The sequence below is a fragment of the Ixodes scapularis genome, unplaced genomic scaffold, assembly GCF_016920785.2.
Source record: "Ixodes scapularis isolate PalLabHiFi unplaced genomic scaffold, ASM1692078v2 PGA_scaffold6__148_contigs__length_123643588, whole genome shotgun sequence".
NCBI lineage: Eukaryota > Metazoa > Arthropoda > Arachnida > Ixodida > Ixodidae > Ixodes > Ixodes scapularis.
Genome location: NW_024609881.1, coordinates 60,898,429 through 60,926,042, shown reverse-complemented (window position 1 = coordinate 60,926,042; position 27,614 = coordinate 60,898,429). Strand labels below are relative to the sequence as shown.

Genomic DNA, 27,614 nt, shown 5'->3' with positions numbered 1-27,614 from the left:
CACTCTTTCATAAAGCAAGCTTTGCGGGACCCCTCCGCCCTTGTGCAGTCATTCGCAGGTCATGTTGCCTTACCTCACGTAACTCCCGCAGGTCCAGTGAGTTGCCGAGCCACTGCAGCCCCGGCGTCGCTCGGTACATACAAGTGGCGGCTCACTTCGGTCGTCCAGCAGCACACTAGAGGAACGCAAAACTCGCAGCCTCCTCGGTGCATGCAAGACGAGGCTGAGCAGACCTCCAAGCTCTTCTGACACACATGTGCACTCCTATGAGACAGGTGTCGCACCCCGATTCCTAGAGATGTGGTCTCACAGGCAGAATTGTTGGTCCTCGGGGTTCGTCGAGGAGTGCCAGAAAGCAGAATTCCATCCTTGTTGCGCAGGTAGTTTCCCAGCTAGTCACTTCCTTGAAGACGATGTCGCACTCTCTCTAAAAGCAAGCTTCGGGGAGCTCTTGTGCACCCATTCGCAGGTCGTGTCGCCTTTGCTCACGTAACGCCCGCAGGTCCAGCGAGTTGCCGAGCCACTGCAGCCCCGGCGTCGCTCGCTACATACAAGAGGCGGCTCCCGTCGGTCGTCCAGCAGCACACTGGAGGGACGCAAAGCTCGCAGCCTCCTTGGTGTGTGCAAGACGAGGCTGAGCACACCTCCAAGCTCTTCTGACACACATGTGCACTCCTATGAGACATTTGTCGCACCCCGATTCCTAGACATGTGGTCGCACTGGCAGTCTTGTTGGTCCTCGGGGTTCGTCGAGGAGTGCCAGAAAGGAGAATTCCATCCTTGAAGACGACGTCGCACTCTCTCTGGAAGCAAGCTTCGAGGGGCTCTTGTGCACCCATTTGCAGGTTCTGTCGCCTTTGCTCGCGTAACTCCCGCAGGTGGTAGGGCAGCGAGTTCAGACATGAGCCCTATTCGTCCCCCAATTGAGGATCATATGAGCTCTATAAACCAACCTTGCATGTTGCTTGTCCATCTCTGGCTCCATTCTTGGCTCTCCTTGCTCGTTAAGTCGTCGTCTCTAGTGATTATGTTACATGGAGCCTGCAGAGCTGTTTTGGGTGCAGTTTTCACGACAGAGCTGACACTTGAGTGAAAATGCCTTGGAGCTGCAGTGGATCCGTGACCCTTATCAATGCCTGCGAAAGATTACCAACTTCGTCAAGAACTGCCGGACGGTGCGACCTCTTTCTGCGGCACTCTGCTGACGGCACATGTGGTGGGTTCGCAGCTTGAAGAAGTATTCCAGCATTGTCTTAACCATAATTGCGCAGTGGGACTGGTTGTCGATTGTCTGTGCAAGGAAGAGGTGGTCAAAGCTCTTAAAGAGCGTGGTCATGAAGGTGATGGCCATTGCCTCTGCCTGCAGTCTTTGTAGCCAGTTTCGACCTCCTTGTCGAAGTGCCTGTGAAGCACCTTCTCCGCTATTTTGCACAAGCCCAGGATGTCCTGTGAGGGGCTGTGGAGCCCACCAGCACCCTTGATCAGTATAAGATCGCACTTGGCTCTTGTAAGAAGTGCGATCTTAGAGCACTCTGGGCACTCGTTAATTTTTGCAAAGTTGACTGCCATGTCTCCAGCAATGTACTCTACAACACATTCGGCGAATTCTGAAAGCGGCTTGTAGGAGACAGTACTCTTGGTCTCTTCGCCTCTTGTATCCTCAGCCCTTCTCTGATCTTGCTGGTGCTGCGCCAACGAGCTTACGACAAGCGTCTCGGTGCCGTCGACCTGGCAGTTGCCGCAAGTTGAACGCAGGACGTTGGCGAGCAAGCACTTTTTGTATGCTGAGCGAAACTCTAGCGCTGTGGGGTTGTTGTTGTTACCCGTCCTGTTGCGTACAGTGGCAAAAAACAGCTCAAGGTGGTCCTGAGTGAGCTTTCGCGTCAGCAGGCACCTGAGTGGTGGACTGGGGCTCCAGACCAGGTCTTGTGTCAGACCTTTGATGGAATCAAGGACAAGTAGGAAACCGAGGACTGGAGTCTTCCTTGCCCCTTGGCTCAACGGCTTGCCCGTTACGTCCTTCAGGGCTCGAAGGTAGCGTGAAGTTTGCTCAATCCTTTCCAGAATGCTGACTTGGTTGCTGGCACGAATGGGACATTTGCTTCCACGACCAAGTGGATGACATGAGTTCGTCAGGTCAAATATATCATCGACTGCTGCGGCAAACTTGGCAGTCGCCTCAGCACCCTCGAAGCCTTGGATACCCTTTTCCTTGCAAAACAGCAAGTCGCAGCTGACGGACCGGCTCAAGGTTTGGGCTGCGAGTGACACCTTCATCTTCTGTCTCTCGAAGCAAATGTGATGCTTTCGGAGCTTGTTCGCTGCATGAAGGCCTTCTTGCTTCTGCAGGTTGTCCAAGGCCGCAAGGTACCTCCAGGCCACGACCTTACCTGCCCCATCTCTGATGCACCCTTTCTCGGCCAGCAGGTTCCGCATGAGCTTTAGCATATGGCAGGCGTCCATGACGGCGTGGGCCCTGCTGGTGGGGTCCGATAGATGCGTGAACCAGCTCTTCATCGGCTGAGCAAAGCGCACTCCGAGCGCTGTGAGCATGGTAATGTTGCAGTTTGTCCCGTCACAGGTAACACTTTGCTCCAGCATCCTTCAGTTTAATGATGTACTCCCGTACCAGGTTGGCGTGAGCGTTGCCGTCTAGACCATCGATGAGGGCGTAACCCAGGGGAATCTTCCAATTTCGGTTGACTGCCACCGCCAACCGGGCAGGAGATAATTTATTTCTCTGTTTATTTTTTGTTTGATCACGTGATTAATAATTAATTCACGTGACCAAAATGATAACGCGAGCAGAGATGTTTGTTTTTGTTGTATTTTCTTTAGTTCTTCTGTTTCCTTGGATTGCGTTGCATTGGTCACGGCTTTTGGACACAACTTTTGGTTACGGCTTTTAGCAGCTCACTGAGCCAGGTAATACTCACAAATTAAAAATACCCAAAACATGGAACCCTATTCATAAACCAGAACTTTCTGCACCCCCTTTTTGTGGGTCAGTGCCAGTTCTGGGCGAACGCATAAAAGGTGTGGTCACATATCACACTGCACTGTATAACCTGCCAAGAATGCATGCCCTGGCACACAGTCTTGTGTAATACAGGCAGTCTTGAATGTCACCGCTCGTTGTTCTGCTTATAGGTCTCACCCTCCAGAGAGGCAGCCTGGATCGACGACTGATCAGCCAACCTCAGGAGAGGCCCAAGCTGTTGCTGGTCCTGGAAGCAGTGTAGAGCTGGTTACTTCCCCCTCTCAGGCTACGACGTCAGAGACACCCCCTGAAGCTGTGTTCATGCGACGCAACACTTCCTTCAGTGACCACTCGTACGCAGCTGTCTCACCACGACTGCACAGGACCTGGCCACGAGTAGGTACGAGCTGCAGAACACGAGGAAACTGTTGAAACAGGCAAAGAAGAAGATCAATCGGAAGACGGCCAGGATTAGGAAGCTGAACATGCTGCTCCGTGAACTGAGGACACGACTTCCTAAGCCAGCAGTTGACATACTTGACAATGCATTCACCAACGCAATGCGCAACCTCGTCTTAAAAAGAGTCAGGCACAACAAAAACGCATGTACAGAAGATGTGCGCAAGTTTGCCCTCACGCTCCATTCTTACTCGGCAAAGGCATACAGCTTTCTGCGAAAGCATTTCAAGCTGCCACACCCAAGCACTCTGCGGAAATGGGCAGCGGTGGTTTATGCACGGCCAGGATTCACCCAGCAGTCGTTTGACAAAGTTGCACAGGAAGCCCAGAAGGGACCTTTTTTCGTCAGCCTGATGGTCGATGAGATGGGAATAAAAAGGCAGACAGACTGGGATGGCAATGAAGTCGTCGGGTACTGTGACCTGGGTCACGGCATCATCCGTAACGACAGCGTCACCTTTGCAAAGCACGCACTTGTATTTTTGGCGGTAGCAGTCAACCGAAACTGGAAAATCCCCCTGGGTTACGCCCTCATCGATGGTCTAGACGGCAACGCTCGCGCCAACCTAGTACGGGAGTACATCATTAAAGTGAAGGATGCTGGATCAAAGTGTATAAGTGTGACCTGTGACGGGACAAACGGCGATACCATGCTCACAGCGCTCCGAGTGCGCTTTGCTCAGCCGATGTAGAGCTGGTTCACGCATCCATCGGACCCCAGCAGCTGGGTACACGCCGTCTTGGACGCCTGCCATATGCTAAAGCTCAAGCGGAACCTGCTGGCCGAAAAAGGGTGCATCAGAGATGGGGCAGGTAAGGTCGTGGCCTGGCGGTACCTTGCGGCCTTGGACAACTTGCAGCAGCAAGAAGGACTTCATGCACCGAACAAGCTCCGAAAGCAGCACATTGACTTCGAGAGACAGAAGATGAAGGTGTCACTGGCAGTCCAAACCTTGAGCCGGTCCTCAGCTGCGCCTTGCTGTTTTGCAAGGAAAAGTGTATCCAAGGCCTTGAGGGTGCTGAGGCGACTGCCAAGTTTGCGCAGAAGTCGTTAATATATTTGACCTGACGAACTCTTGTCATCCACTTGGTCGTGGAAGGAAATGTCCCATTCGTGCCAGCAACCAAGTCACCATTCTGGAAAGGATTGAGCAAGCTTCACGCTACCTTCGAGCCCTGAAAGACGTAACGGGCAAGCCGTTGAGCCAAGGGGCAAGGAAGACTCCAGTCCTCGGATTCCTACTTGTCCTTGATTCCATCAAAGGTCTGACACAAGACGTGGTCTGGAGCCCCAGTCCACCACTCAGGTGCCTGCTGACGCGAAAGCTCACTCAGGACCACCTTGAGCTGTTTTTTGCCACTGTACGCAACAGGACGGGTAACAACAACAACCCCACAGCGCTAGAGTTTCGGTCAGCATACAGGAAGTGCTTGCTCGCCAACGTCCTGCCTTAACTTGCGGCAACTGCCAGGTCGACGGCACCGAGACGCTTGTCGTAAGCTCGTTGGCGCAGCACCAGCAAGATCAGAGAAGGGCTGAGGATGCAAGAGGCGAAGAGGCCAACAGTACTGTCTCCTACAAGCCGCTTTCAGAATTCGCCGAATGTGTTGTAGAGTACATTGCCGGACACGTGGCAGTCAGCTTTGCAAAAATGACCAAGTGCCCAGAATGCTCTAAGATCATACTTCTTACTAGAGCCAAGTGCGACCTTATAGTGATCAAGAATGCTGGTGGGCTCCACAGCCCCTCACAAAACATCCTGGGCTTGTGCAAAATAGCGGAGAAGGTGCTTCGCAGGCAGTTTGACAAGGCGGCCAAAGGAGGTCGAAACTGGCTACAAAGACTGCAGGCAGAGGCAATGCCCATCATCTTCATGACCCCGCTGTTTAAGAGCTTTGACCACCTCTTCCTGGCACATACAATCGACAACCAGTCCCACTGCGCAATTATGGTCAAGACAATGCTGGAAAACTTCTTCAAGCTGCGAATCCACCACATGTGCCGTCAGCAGAGTGCCGCAGAAAGAGGTCCCACCGTCCGACAGTTCTTGACGAAGTTGGTAATCTTTCGCGGGCATTGATAAGGGTCACGGATCCACTGCAGCACCAAGGCATTTTCACTCAAGTGTCAGCTCTGTCGTGAAAACTGCACCCAAAACAGCTCTGCAGGCTCCATGTAACATAACCACTAGAGACAATGACTTAACGAGCGAGGAGTGCCAAGAATGGAGCCAGAGATGGAGAAGCAACATGGCAAGGTTGGTTTATAGAGCTCATACGATCCTATATTGGGGGACGAATAGGGCTCATGTGTGAACTCGCTGCCCTGCCACCTGCGGGAGTTACGTGAGCAAAGGCGACACAAATTGCGAATGGGTGCACAAGAGCGCCCGAAGCTTGCTTTCAGAGAGAGTGCGACGTCGTCTTCAAGGAAGTGACTAGCTGGGGAACTACCTGCGCAACGAGGATGGAATTCTGCTTTCTGGCACTCGTCGACGAACCCCGGGGACCAACAAGACTGCCAGTGCGACCACATCTCTGGGAATCGGGGTGCGACACCTGTCTCATAGGAGTGCACATGTGTGTCAGAAGAGATTGGAGGTCTGCTCAGCCCTGTCTTGCATGCACCATTGAGGCTACGAGCTTTGCGTTCCTCCAGTGTGCTGCTGGACGACCGAAGTGAGCCGCCACTTGTATGTACGGAGCGACGCCGGAGCTGCAGTGCTTCGGTAACTCGCTGGACCTGCGGGCGTTACGTGAGGAAAGGCGACATGACCTGCGAATGGGTGCACAAGGGCGGAGGGGTCCCGCAAAGCTTGCTTTATGAAAGCGTGAAACAGTCTTCAAGTGCATGCCTAGATGGGGAACTACCTGCGCAACGGGAACGGAGTTCTGCTCTCCGAGTGTAATAAAGTGACTTGCGCACTGAACGTGACCCTATTCACTACTATTATCAGGCGCTGTGTCTAAAGATACGTCTGACGTACCTAGGATGCAAAATCTGAAGATACGTCAGACGTACCCAGGACGCCGAGTCTGAGTCAGGTGTCCTAGCGTGGGCAGTCGGACTGCGGCCGGACGCTCCCGCTGGTGTATTTGCAGCAGTCCGAAAGCGTTCTACGCTAGCGTCTAATCGACCTTGCATAAGTGGCTGGCAGCCGCTTGGCCTGGCCGCCGTGTGATACACCGGCGTGTGCCTGTCGTGTGTAAAAACGCGTGGAGTGTCCAGAAAATCAAATATTGTGTCTAGCAAACTACTGATTTCAAGTTCCCCGACTTTTCCAGGTTTGTCACTGACTATTTTGATCAAATTTCTTGAGTTTTTGAGTCGAAGGATGACATTTCGGCAATGTCATTCATCATAGAAGTGCCGACGAGCAACCGCCATGCCGCTTTCACTAGTCGTCTTCCCTTATTTAGCCCACTTTTTTAATGATTCCCTGACTTTCCCAGATGATCCGAAATTCCCTGGGAGTTCATGGTTTTCAGGTTGGCAGACACCTTTTGAAAGTTCGGCACGCGTCTGCGGGGTTTAGTGATCGGGAAGCTGTTCGAAAAGAACATAACTATAAGAGAAGCTAGTACAGTACTGATTACACGACTGTCGCCCATTCACAGAAGGCACCCGGCAGGCGGCCGTGAGCCGCCGTCCGCCCAGTATGTGACCGCCCTCGGTCTTTTTCACGTCACTGCAGATCACGCAGTGACGTGGTCCGTAGTTAGCTCAGCATCGAGCAGTTCGGAGATTTTAACACTTTTCTCGGTGCCTCAAATGCGAATCTTGACCGTCGAGCTAAGAAAATTGCCCGGGCACGACCGCCGTACCGTTAGATCTCCGCGTTCTCGTTACGTCCTACATACCTTTAGACTCCGCGTTCCGGATGGGTTCGACGTATCCTTAGACACAGCGATTATCGAGGAGCTCCCGTGGTTAACGATTGCGGATATTTTAATTAAATTCGAACGACCGAGCGATGTCCGAAGCAGCACCGGTCGGTAGTGATCCGAGCCCGTACCAGAAGCACGGGACCGAATCTGGCTTACCCTGAATGAAATAAAAAAAGAAAAGCCTCATTCCCTCGTACTTCACGTTATTCCTACGGGGGAGAGCACACAAAACCCTGAAAAACCGAATTCCGCACACGAAATCCACACACTCAGATCAACGCCCACAACGCTTCCGACACGCACTGGGAGCTGACATCTTATCGCTGACGCCAAAGATTTGGTCTGGTTACGTCATAGATTTGGCCTGGGCACGTGTCTAGTGATCAAAACTGTACAACATGGCGGCGGCCATTCGGGGGTCACTTTTGCCTGATGAACGGTATACTAGTTTATCACTCTAAGGCCCTCTACCTCGTTGACCCTGGTACAGTTCAATAAGGACTCATTAAAACAAGTCAATTGAGTTTCAATTGAGACTGAATGCGCTCTATTGAGTGAGGCCTTTACACTTTCAATTAAAACTCAATTCAATTTTTTTTGTAAGGTTTTTTGAAGCTGCATTAGAAACAATTTTTTGGGTACTCTGTGAGCCGCGGCATGCCCATTAAAGGGACACTGGCAAAAAGAAGAAGATCCAGCACAAATGGCGTAAGAACTAGCGTCAGCATACCGCCAGGCAAAGAATCGGGAGACACTTAAAGGAGCACCAAACACATTTCCGAGATCAGCTGTTCTTGGTGATAATTCATTCTACTGGATCTGGATCTCGTGCGACGTCTATTTCCCGACTAAAAATGTGATCGAATTTCGTGCCACTCCCCTTTCTGAACGGTAAAATCTAGAGCACAAAATGCAGCGAAGGCGCCGTCGGCGTGACGACGGGCGCGCGTCAAACAATCGCAAGCCGCATTTCCGAGAGAGGCGGCTTGCGAGTGGCTGACGCGCCCCCTATAAAAATGGCTACCGCCATTCTATAAACATCTGACCGACATTCTATGGTCCCTATCGCCATTATATCACCCTCGCTTGAAATTTATGGACACAGTATCAGTCCTTTATCAAATAGCAATCAAATGGCGAAAGAACCCTTTAGCGTTTCCCGCCATCGGGGGATCGGTGGCCGAGTGGGCTAAAGCGCACACCCAGCTCGACGCGCGTGGAGCGAAAGCTCGCGCTGCAGAACCCATGGATCCTGGGTTTGAGCCCCACCCCTGCCCGTTTCAATCTGGATGAGCATCGTACCGGCGTGCTGTCGTGTATCACTACTGCGTGAGCACGTTAAAGATCCCAGGCTAGCGATTGTACGGAACTGGCTAAATTGCTCATCTACAGCGTGTGTCTCGTCGCAACTTTAATGGCTGACCAACTACACGCGGTATAAATATCCCCATAACCCAATTATTTTTTCCCGCCATCTCCTTCGAGTGCTCGTCAAAGTCGTACGTCGTACTCGAAACTCGTTGCGTTTCGCTTTTTTCCGCGTTGTGTCCGCTGTGGTTTATTATCGTCGGCGTGATAGGTGCACGGCGTTGTCCATCGAACAGTCCTTTTATGGTGGCGCTTGTACAATGCCCATGTTGTGCGCGGTCGTGGGCTGCTCGAACATCTCTCGGAGGGGCAGCCCATTTCACTTCCACAGGTTTCCTCCAGACCCAAGGATCTCAAAGCAGTGGGTCTCCGCGATGAAAAGAGACAAATATGTGCCCAGCAAGCGGAGTGTGCTCTATTAGGGGCATTTCTCCGATGACATCTATGTTGACAAGGTGCGGATCATGAAGAAGCTTGGTCTAGCTGTAACTCCGCGTCTAATTCAAGGCGCCGTTCCCACCATCTTTTCGCATAAGCGACAACCCCCTCAGCGCACACGGGGAGCATTCACGAAGAGAAGACGGATTGAGATAACCACAATAAGTTGGACCTTTTCCAAGTTGTGACTTTTGAGCGCGGCGATTACGTCGAACGTAGTGTCTAGAGTATCTTGCAGCGTTCAATTGCCGCCCAAAAGTCTCGTACAAAACGAGTTCTCAAAACTACTATCTCGAAGCGGAGTGTAGCTTAGTCATTCCTCGAATCGCAGCCGTGCGGTGCGGACGCAGGATGGATAGCTCCGAGCAAGCGGCGATAACGGCCGTCGGCGGCCGTGGTGAATTGGTTATCTCTGCTGAAAGGAGTACCGTCTCATTAAGCCGCCCGTTCCTTCAGGTGAAGGCATGAAACGCGCAGCTCTGCTGCACTGTTACATCGCCGCAAGACCTTATCGCGTTGAGGACTTTCGGCAGCCGCTTGATCAGGTCGGTGTCCTAAGGGAGGTGGTCGGCATAGGGGCTTACCAGATGGCCCATATCTGGCTACTGGATCTTCGTACGGAGGCGGCCAAGCAAAAGGTGGTCGAGGCTGGGCGGCTCACCGTGAAGGGCCGCACTTGCTTCGTGGTCGACCCGGCACGGCAGGAGCTTCGTGTGAATGTTCATTGGGTGTCGTTCGACGTCCCGAATGACGCCATTCGGAGGGCCTTCAACGAGTACGGCGATGTGAAGGAGGTCGCTTGTGAGCAGTGGAAGGTGCCTGGTTTTGACGGTGTCTGGTCTACCACCCGGATTGTACGGCTGGCACTTCGGGAGGGTGTCGCTCTTGATCACCTGCCTCACAAGCTTCGCTTCGGTGGCGCCTCTGCTCTCGTAGTAGTGCCTGGGCGTGCCCCCATCTGTCTCCGGTGCAACAGGACGGGGCATATCCGGCGTGACTGCGGGGCACCCAGATGCTCCGAGTGTAGGGGTTTTAGACACGAACGGGCCGACTGCGTCCGCTCATACGTCCGAGCCGTGGAACGCGAGGGGAAGAAGATCGGAGAGAGCTGGTCATGGACGAGGAGGAAGCGGAGAGAGCAGCAGCCCCAGCAACGACAACGACTAAGCAAGCCACCGCGAGTGGCAAAGACCAGAGGCCGGACACGGCCCCGTCGGAGCCGGTCGTCACGGCATCTTTGCAGCCCTCGACTGTAGCGTCTGCTCTTAAAGCAGAGCGCTTGCCGACGGCATCGAAGGACATCAAAGAAGGGGACCCCGTTCCGGAGAGCGAGGGAGAGCTCAACTCCTCCAAGATGGACTTCGAGGCTGGTTCCGCAAAGCGCCGACACGAAGACCCCGGCGATGTGACAAAGGAGCGGAGGCTTCACCAATCAGAACAAGTATGGAGGGTGGTGTCCGGGTGGAAGGGGCCTGACGGCCGGCAGCGGTCGGCGGTGCATAGGGGCGGAGATCAACCGCCCATTAGGCCGCCGCGCAAGGTGAAAGCACCGTGCGGAAAAATATTGGAAGGTAAGCCCCGTATGATCTGATTGGTCCTGCTTTTTGAAGTCGATCTCGCTTCAAAGATCTGTGCGAGTTGCGACGCTTAACGTACGAGGGCTTAGTGACCGACGGAGGCAAAGGCAGTTGTACCGCCTCGTGGTTGAGCAGGACCTCGACGTAGTCGCACTACAGGAGACTAAGATCGAGGGCGAGGACCGGACTGAGCACAGTGGCGGATCCAAGGGGGGGGCGGTGGGGGCGATCGCCCCCCCCCCCCCAAGCGCCTCGCCAGGCAACCCCCCCCCCCCCCCCCCCGGGGTTCTTCGTCAGCTCGAAGAAAAAACGTAAGCAATCGACGCGAGAAACAAAAGATTAAAACAGCGATGGGTGGACGCGCCTGCTGGGCGTTTCCGAAGTGGGGTTTATCTCCGTCAAGGTCACGGTACGTCTTCCCGACAGGGTCGGCGCCAGGAGTTTCGAAGTGGAGAGACAGTGGGGAGGCGCACCAAATATCAGGGTCCTCGACTGCAGGCACACTTCCAAACAAGGCCAGCACGTCGAGCACGGGGGGAAAATACCTTCAACATATCTAGTCCCCTTTTTCTCTCTCTCCCTCTCTCCGTCTCCCTCTCTCTCTTTGGGGGTTGTCTGCGAAACATTTGTGCCCTGAAAGCTCGCAGACGTCAAGCAGCCTTCCTCAAGGGTAGCGGGTTATCCTTCCTCTCTATCGGCCGCCTTTTCATCACTTTTCGTTTATGGTTTCTTCGTGGTTCTGGGCTTGTCTTTTGGCTTGTCTTTTTTGGCTTGCTTTGAGATGCTGTCGCCCACGGGCTCACTAAACGTATCTTATTGGCACGGTGTGTTCATTGCCAAGGGAAGTGCGGAGGGGACGTACCGGGAGGAGACGTTCCATGGGGGAGGGATGCAGCTTGTAGAACCAGGTGACCAATTGCTTTTCTTCTCAACTGAGAGAAGAAGCAAATGCTCTGTGTACAGTGTAGTCTGGGTCTGAGCTTCTCCTGAAGACGCTCCGGACTTCGCCACGACCTTGGCTTAAACATAAGCCCGCTTTTGTCCTCGCCTCCATCCGTCACTGAGGATCAGCGCCGCAGCGCGGAATACACCGACCAGCGCCAGAAGGGGGAGATGTTTTTTCTAATGGGCTTCATACTGCCTGCGGTACGACTTCTCGTGGCGGGAATCTAATAAAAGAAAGATAAACGGTACGAGCACTCTAAAGGCTGGAGGCTGCTCACACGGGGTCCTCAAGCCGACGCCGTAGGCATTTATTGGAATACAATGCCGTTTCAACTTAGGGTGGTGGGACATATTTTAGGAAAGGCGCCCGCTACCCCTTGTCTCCCCTTGGCGCCGTCTTTTCCAGTTAAACGCGGCTTCTGTGGATTGACGGCAGAGCTTTCGCGCGGCTTCGCAGGAGCGAATATGTGTGTGTCGAACGGACTTGGGGAAAACGAGCCCTTTCAAAGATGCGGCTATACATAAATTAAATAGACAGTGCTTGTGCCCGTTCGAGTGAACACAAACTCCCAAACAACCATGCTGCAGTCGTGATCGGCCTTTAGCCCAGTTGAGATTCGCCGACCTTACAACCGCTCTGCCCTATCATATCTCTGCACCTGTCCTCTCGACCCCAACGAATGAGCTAACTACCTAGAAACAAGTAAGTGTTCCTTTGATACAGAAAATATCCAGACGAAGTGTAATTGAATATAATTTGGAAGGATCCATTGCTGGTTTAAGCTCTTGTCTAAGTTCAAAAGTTATAGTTGCCGAACTGCAACATGCTTTCAAAAATATTCAACAATCATTCGCTTTCGTTCTCTCGAGTTGCATCCAGAACACGTGAAAACACGAGTTTGGGTTGGCAACGCCGCATGTGCTGCGCTCTGGACATTCCAAATATACGGCGAACAACCGACGAACTTGCATGGCAGCGTTCGTTTCGCTCGCTGAGTCAACAGTGTTTTGACGCCGCGAGCAGCGTCGGAGCCGCCGGGCCATTTTTGTCGCTTGTTTGCAACGTACTCGCTCCGCTGATTTAAGCCGCTTTTCCCGTTGCCGCAGCAGTAGAGCAATAGCTACAACCAGAATGTCTGCCAAGGCAATGTCTTTAAGCTGCCCTAAATCGACTGATCACGTAGTGTCGGTCTGAAACCCAAGTTTCAGAAAGGATAGAGTCACCACAATTTTCGAGATACTTACCTCTAGCGTGGTCACCCGAAAGGTTTTAATTGAAAGAGTTCATCCCCGACAGGTAAACCGATACAAAAGTTCTCAAGATCTATATTATGTTATCAGAGTTTAGTAAAAACGATAACTCCACAAAAAATATAAACACTCCCCCCCCTTCCCCCCCCCCCCGCCGTTTTACACCGAGGAACCGCCCCCCCTAAAATGGAGGTCTGGATCCGCCCCTGACTGAGCATATGGTGCGCCCTTTCACCGCCCGGTACGACGTCTGTGTCAGTAGGGGGTAGGGGCGTCGGCGGGGTGCGTTTTGTTAGTTCGCCAAAGCCTGGGGGCGGTGGTTCAGTCTGTAATAAGTTGTCAGTTCGGGCGTATGGTAGTCTGCGATTTTTCTTTTTCGTCATTTGAATGGCGCGTGATATGTTTATACGCTCCAAACAGGCCGGAAGAAAGACGATTGTTTTTTGAAGGCGTTGGGGAATATTGTAACTGTCAGCGCTTTGTTATCTTACTTGGAGACTTTAATTGCGTGTGTTCTACAAGCGATAAGTCAAGCTCAACCCCCTTTGCGGACGCGAGTACGGTGTGTATAAATGAACTAATTAATGATTATGGCCTAGAAGATGTTGGAGAATGTATAAGTGAAGGGCGAGGGATAGGTTTTACGCATTTTCAGGGAAATAGCCACGCCCGTCTGGATAGAGCGTATGTTCCTTTCAAATTAGTGCCCTTGTGTCACGACTACCAAGTATGTCCGGTAACGTTCAGTGGACCATTGCCTAGTAAAGTTCTGTATCCGTGGACGAGGGGAAATTAAGAAGGTCTTTAGGTGGGAACTATGGAAACTTAATTCAAAGCTTTTGGGCGATCAGCGTTTTGTTTCACAAGTCCAGGCTGCAGTTGAACATATAAAAAAGGCGGACGGAACAGAGTTGTACGGTTCGCGATGGGAAATTTTTAAGCAGGAGGTTAAAATGATTGCGCTCGAGAGAGCCACTGATTTAAAAAAAGAAAATAGAAAAAATGAAACATTAATGCGCTCGAACTTGCAGATGCTAATAAAGGAAGAATATCGAGAGCCGGGTGCATTTAAAGATGCCATTTCATTCTTGAAACAAAGGCTGGAGTTGCTGGATAAAGACCGTTATCACGGTGCACTTGTACGGGCTAGGGCAGACAGAATAATAAAGGGGGAGGTGCCCACAAAACGAGCTCTGGGCACCGAAAACGGATACGCCCAACGGAATGAGATCGCGGAAATTGAGCGGGATGGGTCAGTCACTAGCGATAACGCAGAAATAGAGCGGGCGTTTTTTGATCACTATCGAGCGCTATTTGCGTATAACCCCGTCAACGTTGACCGCTTTAAAAACGAATTTCTTTATTTTATGCCGAGATTGGATGACGAGACTAAAACAGTTCTAGAGAGGCCAATCACCAATGAGGAAGTAGTAATAGCTATTGAGGCCTTGAACCCGGGGAAGTCGCCTGGTCCTGACGGGCTAAGTGCAGCGTTTTACAAAGAATTGAAGCATGTTTTATCGCCTCTGTTGACCAACGTGTTTAATGAAGCTTTTGACTGCCATGTCCTACCCCCGTCCTTTTTATCGTCCCATGTCCTTATTCCAAAAACAGATGATGCTTTGAAACTTCGACTTGTTAAATCGTACCGTCCAATCAGCCTAACCAATGTTGATTATAAAATTTTAATGAAGATTTTGGCTAAAAGGATGCAGGGCGTCATTACTGAAATAGTGGGTCCTCATCAAACATGTGGCATAAAGGGCAGAACCATTTTCACCAATATTTATACGGCTCGAAATGTCCTAGATATTTTTGACGCCATGCACAGCCGTGTAGCCATGCTTCAGGTGGACCTGGAAAAGGCCTTTGATCGCGTACCGCACGACGTTCTCTTAACAATTCTGGAGCATGCTAATGTGGGATCAATCATAGGGGAAGGGGTCAGCATGGCATACAGCGGCCGTACGACTAGGCTCATCGTAAACAAGTCGGTAGGAGAACGTATTCCTGTGCAGCGCTCCGTGAGACAAGGTTGTCCGTCGTCGCCTTTACTTTTTTGTATCTATATTGAATCCTTTTGTTTAAGAATTTTGTGGAGCAGTTCAATAAGTGGGTTTCAACTGCACTCTTCTGACGTTCGTGTACTGGCTTACGCTGACGACATTGCTTTGTTCTGTTCAAATCAAGAAAGTGTTGTTGAGGTCGTTAATACTGTTAAACTATTTTGTGATGTCAGCGGTAGTGCAGTTAACTGGGACAAATGTATCGGGTTTTGGCATGGGGAGTGGGTTTCAACACCTAGGGTGTTCGCAAACATAAAGTGGGAAACCACTCCAGTCAAGTATTTGGGTGTACCCCTCGAGTATTACCGCGACAGCGAGCCGTACTGGAGTACTCAACTAATCGAGCTGCGGGACAAAGCTGAGTAATGGAGGGGAAATAGTTCTTCGATTTTTGCTTGTGCCATGGTTTGCAATGTTTTTCTTGCGAGCAAGCTGTGGTACGTGTTACAAGTTTTGCACTGTTCGCGAGTCAATGTTCAGAAACTCCACCGGGTCTTTGCTGTGTTTATCTGGGGCTCATTATGGGAGTGCATGAGCAGAATGAATCTTTTTCGATGAGTTCGTGAGAGGGACTAAGCCTCTCACACCTGTTTCTACGGCAGATCGTAAATCGTTTTCTTTTGTTTCGTGATGCCACCGACCCTTTCTTGCGCACAGTGTTCCAAGTGAGACTGGGGCGGGCTTCGCCCAAGATAGTTCTGACTTCGTCTTTTGTAGCAGGGGGCATTCATGGCCACCTTAAAGAGGTGGTTGCCTCATGTTAGTTTTTAGCTGCCCGTTTCTCGTTTTAATATTTAAGTGCAGTATCACGAAAAAAATTATATAAGGATGTGTGTGATGTTGTTTTTCCTGTGCCAATGTACAGAGCGTTGTACAGTGCGGGTCCAGGACAGGACGTGCTGAAGCGTGTTAAAAAAATGTTAGTGCCTCCTGGTGTGAAAACATTTTTTTTTTAAACTACATACTGCAACCTTACCGGTAAAGACTTTCATAGAAGAGAAGGGCATGGTCTTTCCCTGGGGTGTGGATTGTATCCTCTGTAAGAAGTCCGAGACTATAGAACATGTTTTCGTGGAGTGCTGGGACGGCATCTTTCTTTGGGACGTCCTTCAACGCACCCTAAAGAAAGACTTGCCACTGGACCCCCATGGGATTAGGTATTTACCGGTTGATAACGAGGGTGGCGTCCCATTCGATCTGATAATGTTGCTTTGTCTGCATAGCATCTGGAGGATGAGGATGGCAGTGCGCCACGCCGACCGTGATGCACGGGAGGCACGTGAGTATTTCCGTGAGAGTGTTTTATCATTTGTTGAAACTGTGAAGTCCCAGCAGGAAGTCCCTGAGTGGCTACCGACTGTTGTTGTTCATGAGACAATTTTAAAAACACATCCCTAGCCAAATGTAGGCTAGTATTTACACCGTAATACGGCTATCTGTTTGATGTTTGAATGTCATGACCCGGCAATAAAGGAAAAAAGAAAAAAAAAGAGTGTAGCTTAGTGGTAAGATGTCTGTCTCATAAGCGAGCGATCCCGGGTTCGATCCCCAGTGCGGGCTTACTTTTTTGCTTTTGTTTTCTCGATCATTTTATTTGGCCGACGCATTTGGCAATATTTACATTAATTTTTTTTTTTTACAATTAACACAGGAAAAAACGATTGTTGTCGCCGTAACTTCGCTGAACGAACTGGTATGGGACTTCGTTTCCGGACGTGCATGGGGTACAGCGGGGCGTACTTTGCCGGCTGGACGCCGCGAAGTGTACGGTGTGTACGACGGGCCAAATGAGTCAATAGTTTTGTAATTAGCAGCCGCATACCCTCGCCGCGAAGCGGCATGAACGCAGGCAGGGGGCACGATTATAGGCGCGATTGGAGTGCCGTTGGACGGCACTGTAGGCATGAATAAAAATTAAAGCTCCGTCCGACGTAACTTTAATCCAAGGTTTCGAGATGCGTCTGACGGAACTAGAAATAAAAATTAAAGTTACATCCGACGTATCTTCAATTTTTATTTCGAGTTCCGTCGGAAATAGCGCTAGACACTGCGAACTACGTATAGATTTATGCCTTGTTACGTCGGACGTAACTTTAATTTTTATTTCAGGTTCCGTAGGACGTAAAGCTAGACACTGCGTGCACCGTTATGTTTTTCGTGTACTTTGTGCGTTTACCAAACGTGCGACTTTGTGCCTGTTGTTTTGGCATTCTGAATTCTTGCTTTTATTTCGGGTAGTTGCATAAAGGCAGTCTACAGCGCCCCTTCAAGCGCGTTTGCAATAGCTCCAAACTAGCAATTGAGGGGTTGACCATCGCACCCGGAGTTGCCGTCTGCCCACCCCTGTAGACAAAGTCGCGTCACTGGCAGACTCCATCGGGGTGAGCTGCGTGTTCTTACTATGCTCGTCTTCATTTAAAGCAAGCACTGTAACATGTGCCCTCCTAAAGTTTTTTGTGGAGGGCGCCGCGTTCCTGGTCTATGCTAGTGTAAGAAGTGCTGTGTCAAATTTTCCTTTTTCGCCAGATTAGGTATCTATACAACCAGCCTTACCCTCTTGAGTTCTGCAATTGCCTTTTCTATTTTGGTATTCTATGTCATGCATAGTTTGTCCGTGCACCCGAATAATTCTTGACAAAGTGTAAAAGTGTATACCTGATCAAAATTATAATTTTTGCAGGTTATCTCAGAGCTGCTCGGTTCAGCAGCAGCATCTTCAACAGGCTCCTCCTTTGTTGCTGTTAACAACCTGGCAGAACCAGCATTGGAGGCACCGACCTGCTCAGAGCCACTGACCGAGGACGAGGAAGCATATGAGTGCCTGGACTTGAGTATTCCCGTGTGTATCATGTTGACACGGAGCATTATTCGGAGGCGCCCACATGTGACAAAAGTGTACAAGTGTCAGTGGGTCTCACAATGAAGTCGCAGCATGTTCAGACAAGTTCTCCTGCACAATCCATTGGTATGTGAATGATGCAGTGAAGGTGTATTGGTGTTACTCATTTAGGAACAAAATCAGCGCTAGTTTTATTTCAAAATATGTCAGAGTGTGAGCCAGAGCACGCACCGGTCCTTGGCTTGCCCTACTCTGTCTCAGTCTATCAGAATGTGTGAAGTAATGTATGAAAGGAACAAAAATGTTTACTGGTATTCATTAGAGTAAGCTATCTGTGCTTTGAAGCAATCTAGAATTTTAGTACTCATTTCCACCACGAGAACCATAGTAAACGACTTTTAACACCTTAAGTAGCTTGAATAATTTACTTTTATGTGTATCTTTCTCTAACAACCAAACCTTATAAGAATTACATAGCTCATGCACTATTCGAACAATGTACAAAATGTTTTTTTTCTTGAGGTGGCAATGACCATAACAGGGTACATGATGTGACAGTATCGCTTCATAAGTTCACCTGCTGCAGTTTCAATGAAATTAGCGAGTTTGAGTATATACCATACGCTAAGGATTTTGGGCACATAATTAATTTTGCTTTAAAGTCACAGTGTGAGCCTTTTCTCGCAACGCAACAATAACAAATATGCAAAACTAAAACTCTATTCTTCATTGCTACAATGTACATATTTTTAGAAATGCAGTAATCATTTGTAACGCTTTTCGCATCATCTAAATTATTTCTCTGCAGGAGTGCAGGCTTCCCGTCTGTACACTCATGCGAAAACAGAAACAGAAGTGAACTGTGCATGCAATTGCAAATCAAATAACATCAAGGGAGGGGACGGCAGTGACGAGATCAGCCAACTGGAGCCTGGCACCGACTTGGAAGATGAGGAGGAGAATATCGATCTTCTTTCGGAAGATCAAGATCAGGATTACGATCTTTCGGAAGACCATGAGGAAAGGTACGCTCAGCTTGTGCGAACATCAGTGACATAGAAATGGCCTGATGTAATAGGGTGAGACGTGTTGACTAAAATATGAGCATGGCAATTCTGTGCAGCCTACACACGCAACTCTGACCGCTACATAATCATTATTCTCAATGAATAAGGAACGTGGAACATGATTTTGGCCATGGTTCTCCAGCGGAGGAGTTAGACCACCCACCGGGTTCTCTGCAGTTTTTTTCTTCTGACTGTACACATCACTTTTACAGGGAGGCATAACCAGAGGCGGATCCGAGGGGGGGGGGGGGCGCCTCCCCCAAACAAAGTCGACCCCCCCACCCCTCCCCCCTTGTATGAGGGGAATTTGCCATAACGGAATCCCCTTGGTGATATTAAAGAATGTGAGGACAGTATCCTTACAAATTTTCTGACCCACCCCAAAACGGAGTTCTGTATCCGCCCCTGTGCATAACGTTACTGAATGAACCCTCGTCTTCGTATCAAGTACCAGTAGATCACACTGCCGCCCCACCTGCAAATTCATAATAAAAGGTTAAATAATCTAGAAATTTCTGTTTTTGACAACTCCAGTGAGACAGACACAACATGGCATGGCAACCGTGTATTCTTGGTGGCGGAGGACAAATTTCGGCAACTCTTCAAGGTCTGTCCGGAGTGCTATGCCAGCTGCAATGTGACGATCGAACCTGTGGGCACAGTCGTGGAGGTCTTTTCTGCGTGCCCTGCAGGCCACCACTCCTACTGGGTCAACCAAGAGATCGTGAATCAGCAACCACTTCTCAACTTGCTGCTCTACGCCGGTATCCTGTTCGCAGGGCAGAACCCCACTCCATCCTTGAGGATGTTGTCGAGCATTGGTGTGCAAGTCGTCAGCTGCTCTACATTTTTCACCCTATAGCGGACTCACTTCTGCCCGGCTATTGGTAAAGTGAGTGTTGACATGCTTCTGCTCAATCACATAGCCAATGATACTAACACCCTACTCACTCACTGCTTGTCTAATGCTTGAAATATCAATATAAGCCGAAAGTTACGAAGTAGACATACTATCTTATTTGCAGGTGTGGAACCAAGAACAGGCCTCTCTGCTGGAAGAGGCGAGGGTCAATCCCCTAAGGCTGGCCGGGGATGGTCGGGCCGAGTCGAGAGGGTTCAGCGCCAAGATCGGCACATACTCTGTGCTGGCTCTCGAGACCACAAAGATTGTTCATTTCAAACTTGCGCAGGTATGAATGTAGCACTCTGAGCATCAGTTTAGTTTTTTTTACACGCATTTAGACAAACCTTTAGGAAGAATGTCTACTGTTGATTGTACTAGCGAATTTGAAAGTCTGAACTTTTAATTTCAAATATTGATAGGCTACTTTAACTCTGTAGTGCCTAATGTAATGTGTTTTCACTTGACAGTCTAATGAGGTGGGCGGCAGTGGTCGCATGGAGCTGGAGGGGCTAAAGAGAAGCCTCAGCTTTTGGGAGGCGAAAGGCTTGACCGTGGAGCTCCTCATCACCAACCGTCATGTACAAGGAAAAGCCTTCATGAAGAAGGAAAAGCCCGAGATTCGCCACGAGTTCGACGTGTGGCACGTTTCTAAAGGTACCGTTTGCCTGTTTTGGAATCTATGTCTGAATCTCCAGAGCTGCCTTCCTTTTGTAAAAGAAATCAGTAGCTAATGAAACACAAAATATTGCAATTAAAACAACTCTTTAATACAGTGTGTGTGCTGGCTGAAAGTTTCGAACCACAAATGGCTGAAATATACAACAAGTGGCAAGCTGTAAAAAAAGCCTCTGGAACTATGTGCAGCCAGCATGCCCGAGTTCGCTAAGCCCAAATATAAAGATTGAACAAAGGTCACAAGATAGCGTCGAAAAGGCAGATTTGTTATATTTATCTCATTATTGTAGGTCGATATTTATTCCATACTCTGAAGTCTATCCACTGTGGCCCACTTCCTCTTTAAAGTTTAATCATGCTGCAGTCTGGTGTGCTTGCCTACAAAGTTATGCGAAAATGAATCGTGATGAAGCGTCCAAAGATTAAGGGGCTGTACAAATAGTTATTCTTGTTGTTAAACAAGAATTACAATTTCTGTTATTCCTCATTTAGCTGAATAAAGTGCTGCTGTTCTCAGAAACGCATATTCTTATTCTCAGGCACCAAGAAAGAGCTTGTCGCGGCCATGAGGAGCCCCACCTGTGCCGAGCTTGTGCTCTGGAGCAGACCAGTGCAGAACCACCTATGCTGGGCGGCTGCCTCCAGCCAGGGAAATCCGGACCTGATTGTCCCTAAGTGGCTGTCCGTTCTAAACCACGTTCGGGACATCCACAACCACACGGACGCCCGATTTTCCTCCTGTGCCCACGGCGAGCTTGAGCCCAGAGATTAACAGTTGGATGGTACGTATCAAATCTTGACTACTACTCATCCTTTCTGGTCGCGTTACCATCCCTCCCTAGCCGTCTTTTCTCTCACAAATGCGCTCATTCCAGACTCTGTGGCCTTCGAAAAGCTTCAAGCCATCGTAAACAAGCGATGCCTGCTGGCCGACTTGCCGAAACTGTCCACGCGCTACCAGACATATACCGTGGAGGCGTTTCATGGGCTCTTGAACCACTTCTGTCCCAAGTTATGCCAATACTCGTACAAGGGGATGACAGCAAGGTGAGTTGTAACACGGCAAGATCTTTTCATGGGGCAGCCTCAAATGGGCGTCATTTGCATATAATAATTGTTTCATAATTTTTAATAAGGCAGTTATGAGAAATACAAATAAAAATATTTATACACTGCTATTTCTGTACATGTCGTGGTCATCCTAGCACGATGTTGGTGAGAGATCATCTTGACACTTACCTCTGGAAAATCATTGTTTGTCATCATCTTCACAATTATCACTGGAAAATCATTGCTTCTCTTCAGAACCCACCTGGCAGTCCTCCATTTCAATGAAAATGGCAACCGCCCTCAAGCGTTGACAGAGGAGGGGGACAAGTGCTATGACATGAAGCACCCCAAGGCCAATGGAGGGGAACCAGTGGCAGTCAAAAGAAAAGAGGGACGAACATATGGTATACATCAAACAGCTTTTTTGTTTATTTAGCTTGATTGCACAGTTTTAATTCAAGATTACAAACTGAAAGCAAAAGGGGCTACTGGTACTGAAGTCTGATTGTACAGCAACATTTAAAATAGTTATACCATTCATTGAGCTCAGGGTGATTATGTAAATCTGAAAAGCTATGCGCAGACGTTTTAACACTCTGCACGTGAACTAAATTTTATTATGTTGAACTATTTTGTTACAGACTATGTCAGGAGGCTCCTTGATGTGGTCAGAGATGGGGCCCAGGTGAAAACCTGAGGCCTCGTCCTGATCACGCCTTCCGAGGATCCACCACTACTCTGCAGCTCTGTGAGGAAAGTTCTGCGGCGGAGCTGATAGAAAGGCATAAAACAAGGTTCAACAAATAAGGTTTGTTTTATATGAGGCTACATATCACATTTGGGAGCTTTTATTGCTTTGTCCCAGTAAGCTTACTGTTGGTACTCCCACTTTTTCTGTTCCCAATGCAGATGTATTCTGGAGTACCCTCAGTTCACTGGGCACCCGACCCTAGGATTCTCAACCTGCAAGCCCTGCAACGTCGCATCATCTCGCCCAGTTGTCGCATGAGGGATGTATTTTTTTATGGTACACCAGCTTTTCCTTTTCTTTCTGATTGGGACCAGTGTGGCGTTTTTTTTTTTCTTATAACTGTGCTTCAATCCTGTTTGTAAATTAGGAAAGGTTCACATTTATTATGCACATCTTCTGCCTTTCCTAATAGCGAATATTTTTCTCTACAAACTTTATTGAATTGAAAACGTGTTCCTGCCTTGGATTGGGGGGAGGGGGGGTTAGTACACATTCCGAAACCCGGTGTAAGCTTGGTCCTTTGATGGGAACTTCGTTCGGATCTTGTTGACGACACATCTTAGAAGGATCCGTCTATTCCCTTTGCCGAGACGCTTCCATGTTAGGAGTGCAAACTGCCTGTATGCAATGTTTTGCATATGCCTAGAAAGACAAAAATGAGATATTGAGTGGATTCTTTTTGTTGTTATGCACTGTGGCATAATTTCTTTCTTTTTTTTTTTGCATTGTGATCTGACAGGGTATGTACCCTGCACCAACTCTCTAAGTTGATGCAGAGAGCACCTTTCATTGTACAAATTGTTCTAAATAATTGCTTTTTGTTGAAAAAAACGAGACAGTGATTGCTTCTTTGAAATAAATATGTCATGCTCTGCACATTGGTATACTCACCTGTTTTTCGGATAACAGGGTCTGTACCCGTCGTGCCTCCTGCTTGCCAAGGCGATGTCGAGAAGAGTCTTGTTGAGGCAGGCTTGTTTAAATATTGCCTTATTCGTCACACATTCGTTTTTTTCAATTTTTTTTTTTTTAGATTTCTATCACCTCCTGGCAGCACATGCTCTCCTCTTCTGTGGTCGTGGTTTTGCACTCTTCACAGGAACACCCTATCGGAAAACCCCAATATAAACAGCGTATTATGGATATTGGTAAACAATATCTTTTTATTGTATTGCAATACAATATAGACAGTGTATTGGAAAACATTACATTTATTGTATTGCATTACAATAAGGATTTGTTATGGGATTCCAATATCCATAATACGCTGAAAAAATTGGAATCCAATACCGTATAAACCCTTATTGGATCCCCATGTGTCGTATGGGGATCCAATAAGGGTTTACGATTCCAATATACTCAGCGTATTATGGATATTGGAATCCAATATATTATATCGGCTGCCAATAAAACTATACACGAGTTGGAAAATCACGTTCAGCGCAGCATTTCTCCGCAACGCAGTCTCTTCTGTCAAGCTGTTCTTGAACAGCTTTTTGCCTAGGCTCCCCTCCAGAATTTCTGGAGAATAAAAAGATTTGATTTGATTTGATTTGATTCTTGTGTGTATTTCTGACTGATAAAATAAAAAATGTTGCTGTTGTCAAATTATGAATAAAGAAGCAAAACACTGGGCTTATCCATAGCAAATATATTTAACATATTCCTGAACTGGAGGATCTGGCATTTACTGCAAAAGAAAGTTAATTGTTTAGGACCATCATTCAAAAACTTGCTGTTTGAAAACAGAACGTGAAATCCTCACCTTTCAATGAAAACAGCACCTGCTAGCTGTAGCCATATAGAAGCTGCAAAATAAAAATTTGGGATTAGTTTGCAACAAGTAGCAATCCTTCACTAAGCTGGATAGATTCAAAATTATGTCTGTGTTGGATTGCGGAAAGATAAGCTTCCATTCCACTGCCACGGGTCATTCTGAGCTCGGTCAATTAAATACACCTATCCGCTCGTCTGGCTTCGCAGTTCCTGCTTTGCACCTAACCACGGTGAAAGATACACTCTTTAGGTGAGGACACGCCGGGGCTGAACGCGCGGCGCGAGGAATCAAATAGTGTTCGTTCGACGGGCATCGGAAAGACTGCATCATTCGGCTGCCACCGTGCCCGCGACTGACAGTGTCACCGGCGGCCAAACGGCGGAACTGTGTGACAGCAAAAAAACATGATCTCGTTGTCATGACACCCCGGTACACCATGGTCTTTCTGCACGTGTGACAACCTCGCTGGAGCTCTGCGCGTGTGGTACATAAGGCGGCACGAGCCGTCTTGAACGTGCCGACGGGTCGACGAGTCACCTGCTGGCGTTGCTTGAAACCAAAGTGAGAGAGTGTGAAGAGCGAACTTCATCGGGCCGTGGCCAAGAGCGCGCTGTCCTCACCTGATGAGTATTATCTTACACCGTGCACCTAATTAAAGTATCTGGAATGCTCACCTTTGAGGAAAAACGAACTGGTGCTTGCTTGCTTGTAGGCCGTGGAAACTGGGACAAACTGGGAGAGAGATTTGCGATTAGTTGCGTTCAAGTAGCAATTACATTGACTAGCCCCGTAAAGTACACTAAGTCGATAGGATGGAAGCTTGGGCGAGTTAGTGAACCATACTTGACGGTGACAGCGCAGCAAAATTAATCTCACACCAGACACTCAGGAAGACAAGCACACGCGCTGAACTTACAACTCTTGTGTATTCGACTGCTTCATTTTTCTCTTCAACGTCTGGGTTGACTTTTTAGAACGTGATAAGTAGAAGAAGTAGCACGAAATACAAAGGAAAATTCTAAAGAGAAGGCAAAAGAACAGTAAAAGAGAAGACAAATGAAGAAACGAAAAAAAAATATCTAGACGAAACACTTTTCCAAATTGTCCCTCCCCCTCATCGCTATCATTTAGATAGAAATTGGAGCTCTGGTCGACAGCGCTATAGAAGGACTACTTACAGACTTGTCCTTCAGCTGTGCTATCCTTTCCGCTTCCATTATTTCTCTAGTCAATGCGTCTCTACTCCTACCTATTACAGAACAATTTTCAAAATGTGCTATACAGCCACAATCGCGACAATGGATTCCCAAGTGTCCAGCTACGACTCGGTGGGTGTTATAAAAATGCTCTCTTAAACGATCATTCAAACACCTTCCAGTCTAGCCTACATACTCTCTACCACATGAGAGTGGGACAGAATATACGACTCCTTCAGTACAATTTACAAAGCTCTTTTGGTGCTTTTTCAAACAACCAACTTCCCGGTGTGCCGTATTTCACCTTCCTGCACAGGCTTAGAAGCTTATTTGGTGCTGAAAAAGCAACATTAATGTTAATGCAGTTACCTATCTTTTTTAGACCGTGCGAAACTTTATGTATATATGGAACAATGGCCGTCCTTTTCTTTTCTGTATTGCGTTTAGGTCGTTCACCCCATCTTATTCTCTTTAATAAATCCTCTGCAACGGCTGTAAGTAATGCACTAGGATATCCTGTTGACTTTAACCTGGCGATTTGAGCATCAAAGCTAACCTTAAGTGAATGAATACAAGACTTATTAAGCACACTGGTGAGACATAATTTAACAATGCCTCGCTTAACAAGCTTGGAGTGTGCTGACTGAAAATTAAGAGGTTTCTTCCCTCTCGGTTTGTATGACCAACATACATGATGCTCCGAAAAAATTAATCTGAGGTCCAAGAACCATAAGGAACCTTCTGTGGAGAGCTCATGAGTGATTTCTGTTGGATCTATACAGGATTTACAACAGGAAAGAACATTAGAGACTAATATTTGAAAGTCCTTAGCTGCACAATCTAGCACAATCAAAAAATTATCTACAAAGCGAAACACCTTCACAACAGAAGAAGCATCTAAGCTACGTGAAAGGATCCGGCCCCGAAGCGCGAGGTAAAGGTTACTCAAAACTGGTACTATGCATGAACCAATGCATACCCCTGCTTTTTGGAGAAAGGTGTTACCCTCCCGACACGCAAACATAGATTTAAATTATACGGTGAGCAGTTCAAGGAAACCACCTTGCAAAAATCCTGACGCGGTCTGAAAAGCAATAAGTCATGTATTCATTCAATTAGGGTTAGCTTCGATGCTCAAATCGCCAGGTTAAAGTCAACAGGATATCCTAGTGCATTACTTACAGCCGTGGCAGAGGATTTATTAGAGAGAATAAGGTGGGGTGAACGACCTAAATGCAATACAGAAAAGAAAAGGACGGCCGTTGTTCCATATATACATAAAATTTTCACGGTCTAAAAAAGATAGGTAACTGCACTAACATGTTGATTTTTCAGCACCAAATAAGCTTCTAAGCCTGTGCCGGAAGGTAAACGGATCGGCACACCGGGAAGTTGGTTGTTCGAAAAAGCACCAAAAGAGCTTTGTAAATTGTACTGAAGGAGTCATATGTTCTGTCCCACTCTCATATGGTAGAGGGTATGTAGGCCAGACTGGAACGTGTTTGAATGATCGTTTAAGAGAGCATTTTTATAACACCCACCGAGTCGTAGCTAGACACTTGGGATACCATTGTCGCGATTGTGGCTGTATAGCACATTTTGAAAATTGTTCTGTAATAGGTAAGAGTAGAGACGCATTGACTAGAGAAATAATGGAAGCGGAAAGGATAGCACAGCTGAAGGACAAGTGTGTAAGTAGTCCTTCTATAGCGCTGTCGATCAAAGAGCTGCAATTTCTATCTAAATGAAAGCGATGAGGGAGAGGGACGATTTGTAAATGTGTTTCGTATAGATATTTTTTCCGTTTCTTGATTTGTCTTCTCTTTTACTGTTCTTTTGCCTTCTCTTTAGAATTTTCCTTTGTATTTCGTGCTACTTCTTCTACTTATCACGTTCTGAAAAGTCAACCCAGACGCTGAAGAGAAAAATGATGCAGTCCAATACACAAGAGTTGTAAGTTCAGCGAGTGTGCTTGTCTTCCTAAGTGTCTGGTGTGAGTTCGATTTTTCCTGCACTGTCACCTTCAAGTACACTAAGTCGGAAAGATTAAAAAAATTACATGCGCGGGACATAGATAACCTCTTGCGACGTAACTAGGCATACGTCAATTGCGCTCGCGTGTATTACAGAAAAATAAGCTTCAATGAAGGAGTCGTTCTGAGCTTCGTCAAATAAAAATGCTGTACCGGTCGTCTGGCTTCAGTATTCCTGCTTCGGGAATCTGGGATTCTCACCTCTGAGGAAAAGCAAACTGGGACCTGCTGGCTCTTAGGCATTGAAAACTGCCAGAAAGATTTGCGATTAGTTGCGTCCAAGTACCAATTTCTTTGACCAGCCACCTACAGCACACTAAGCCGGATAAAATCAAAATTACATGTGCGTG

At 48.2% G+C, this 27,614-nt stretch overlaps 1 pseudogene; it reads left to right on the top strand.

Moving 5' to 3' along the window:
- The first annotated feature begins 20,276 nt into the window (after window positions 1-20,276).
- On the top strand, window positions 20,277-22,314 carry LOC120844552 (annotated as a pseudogene).
- The last annotated feature ends 5,300 nt before the right edge of the window (window positions 22,315-27,614 follow it).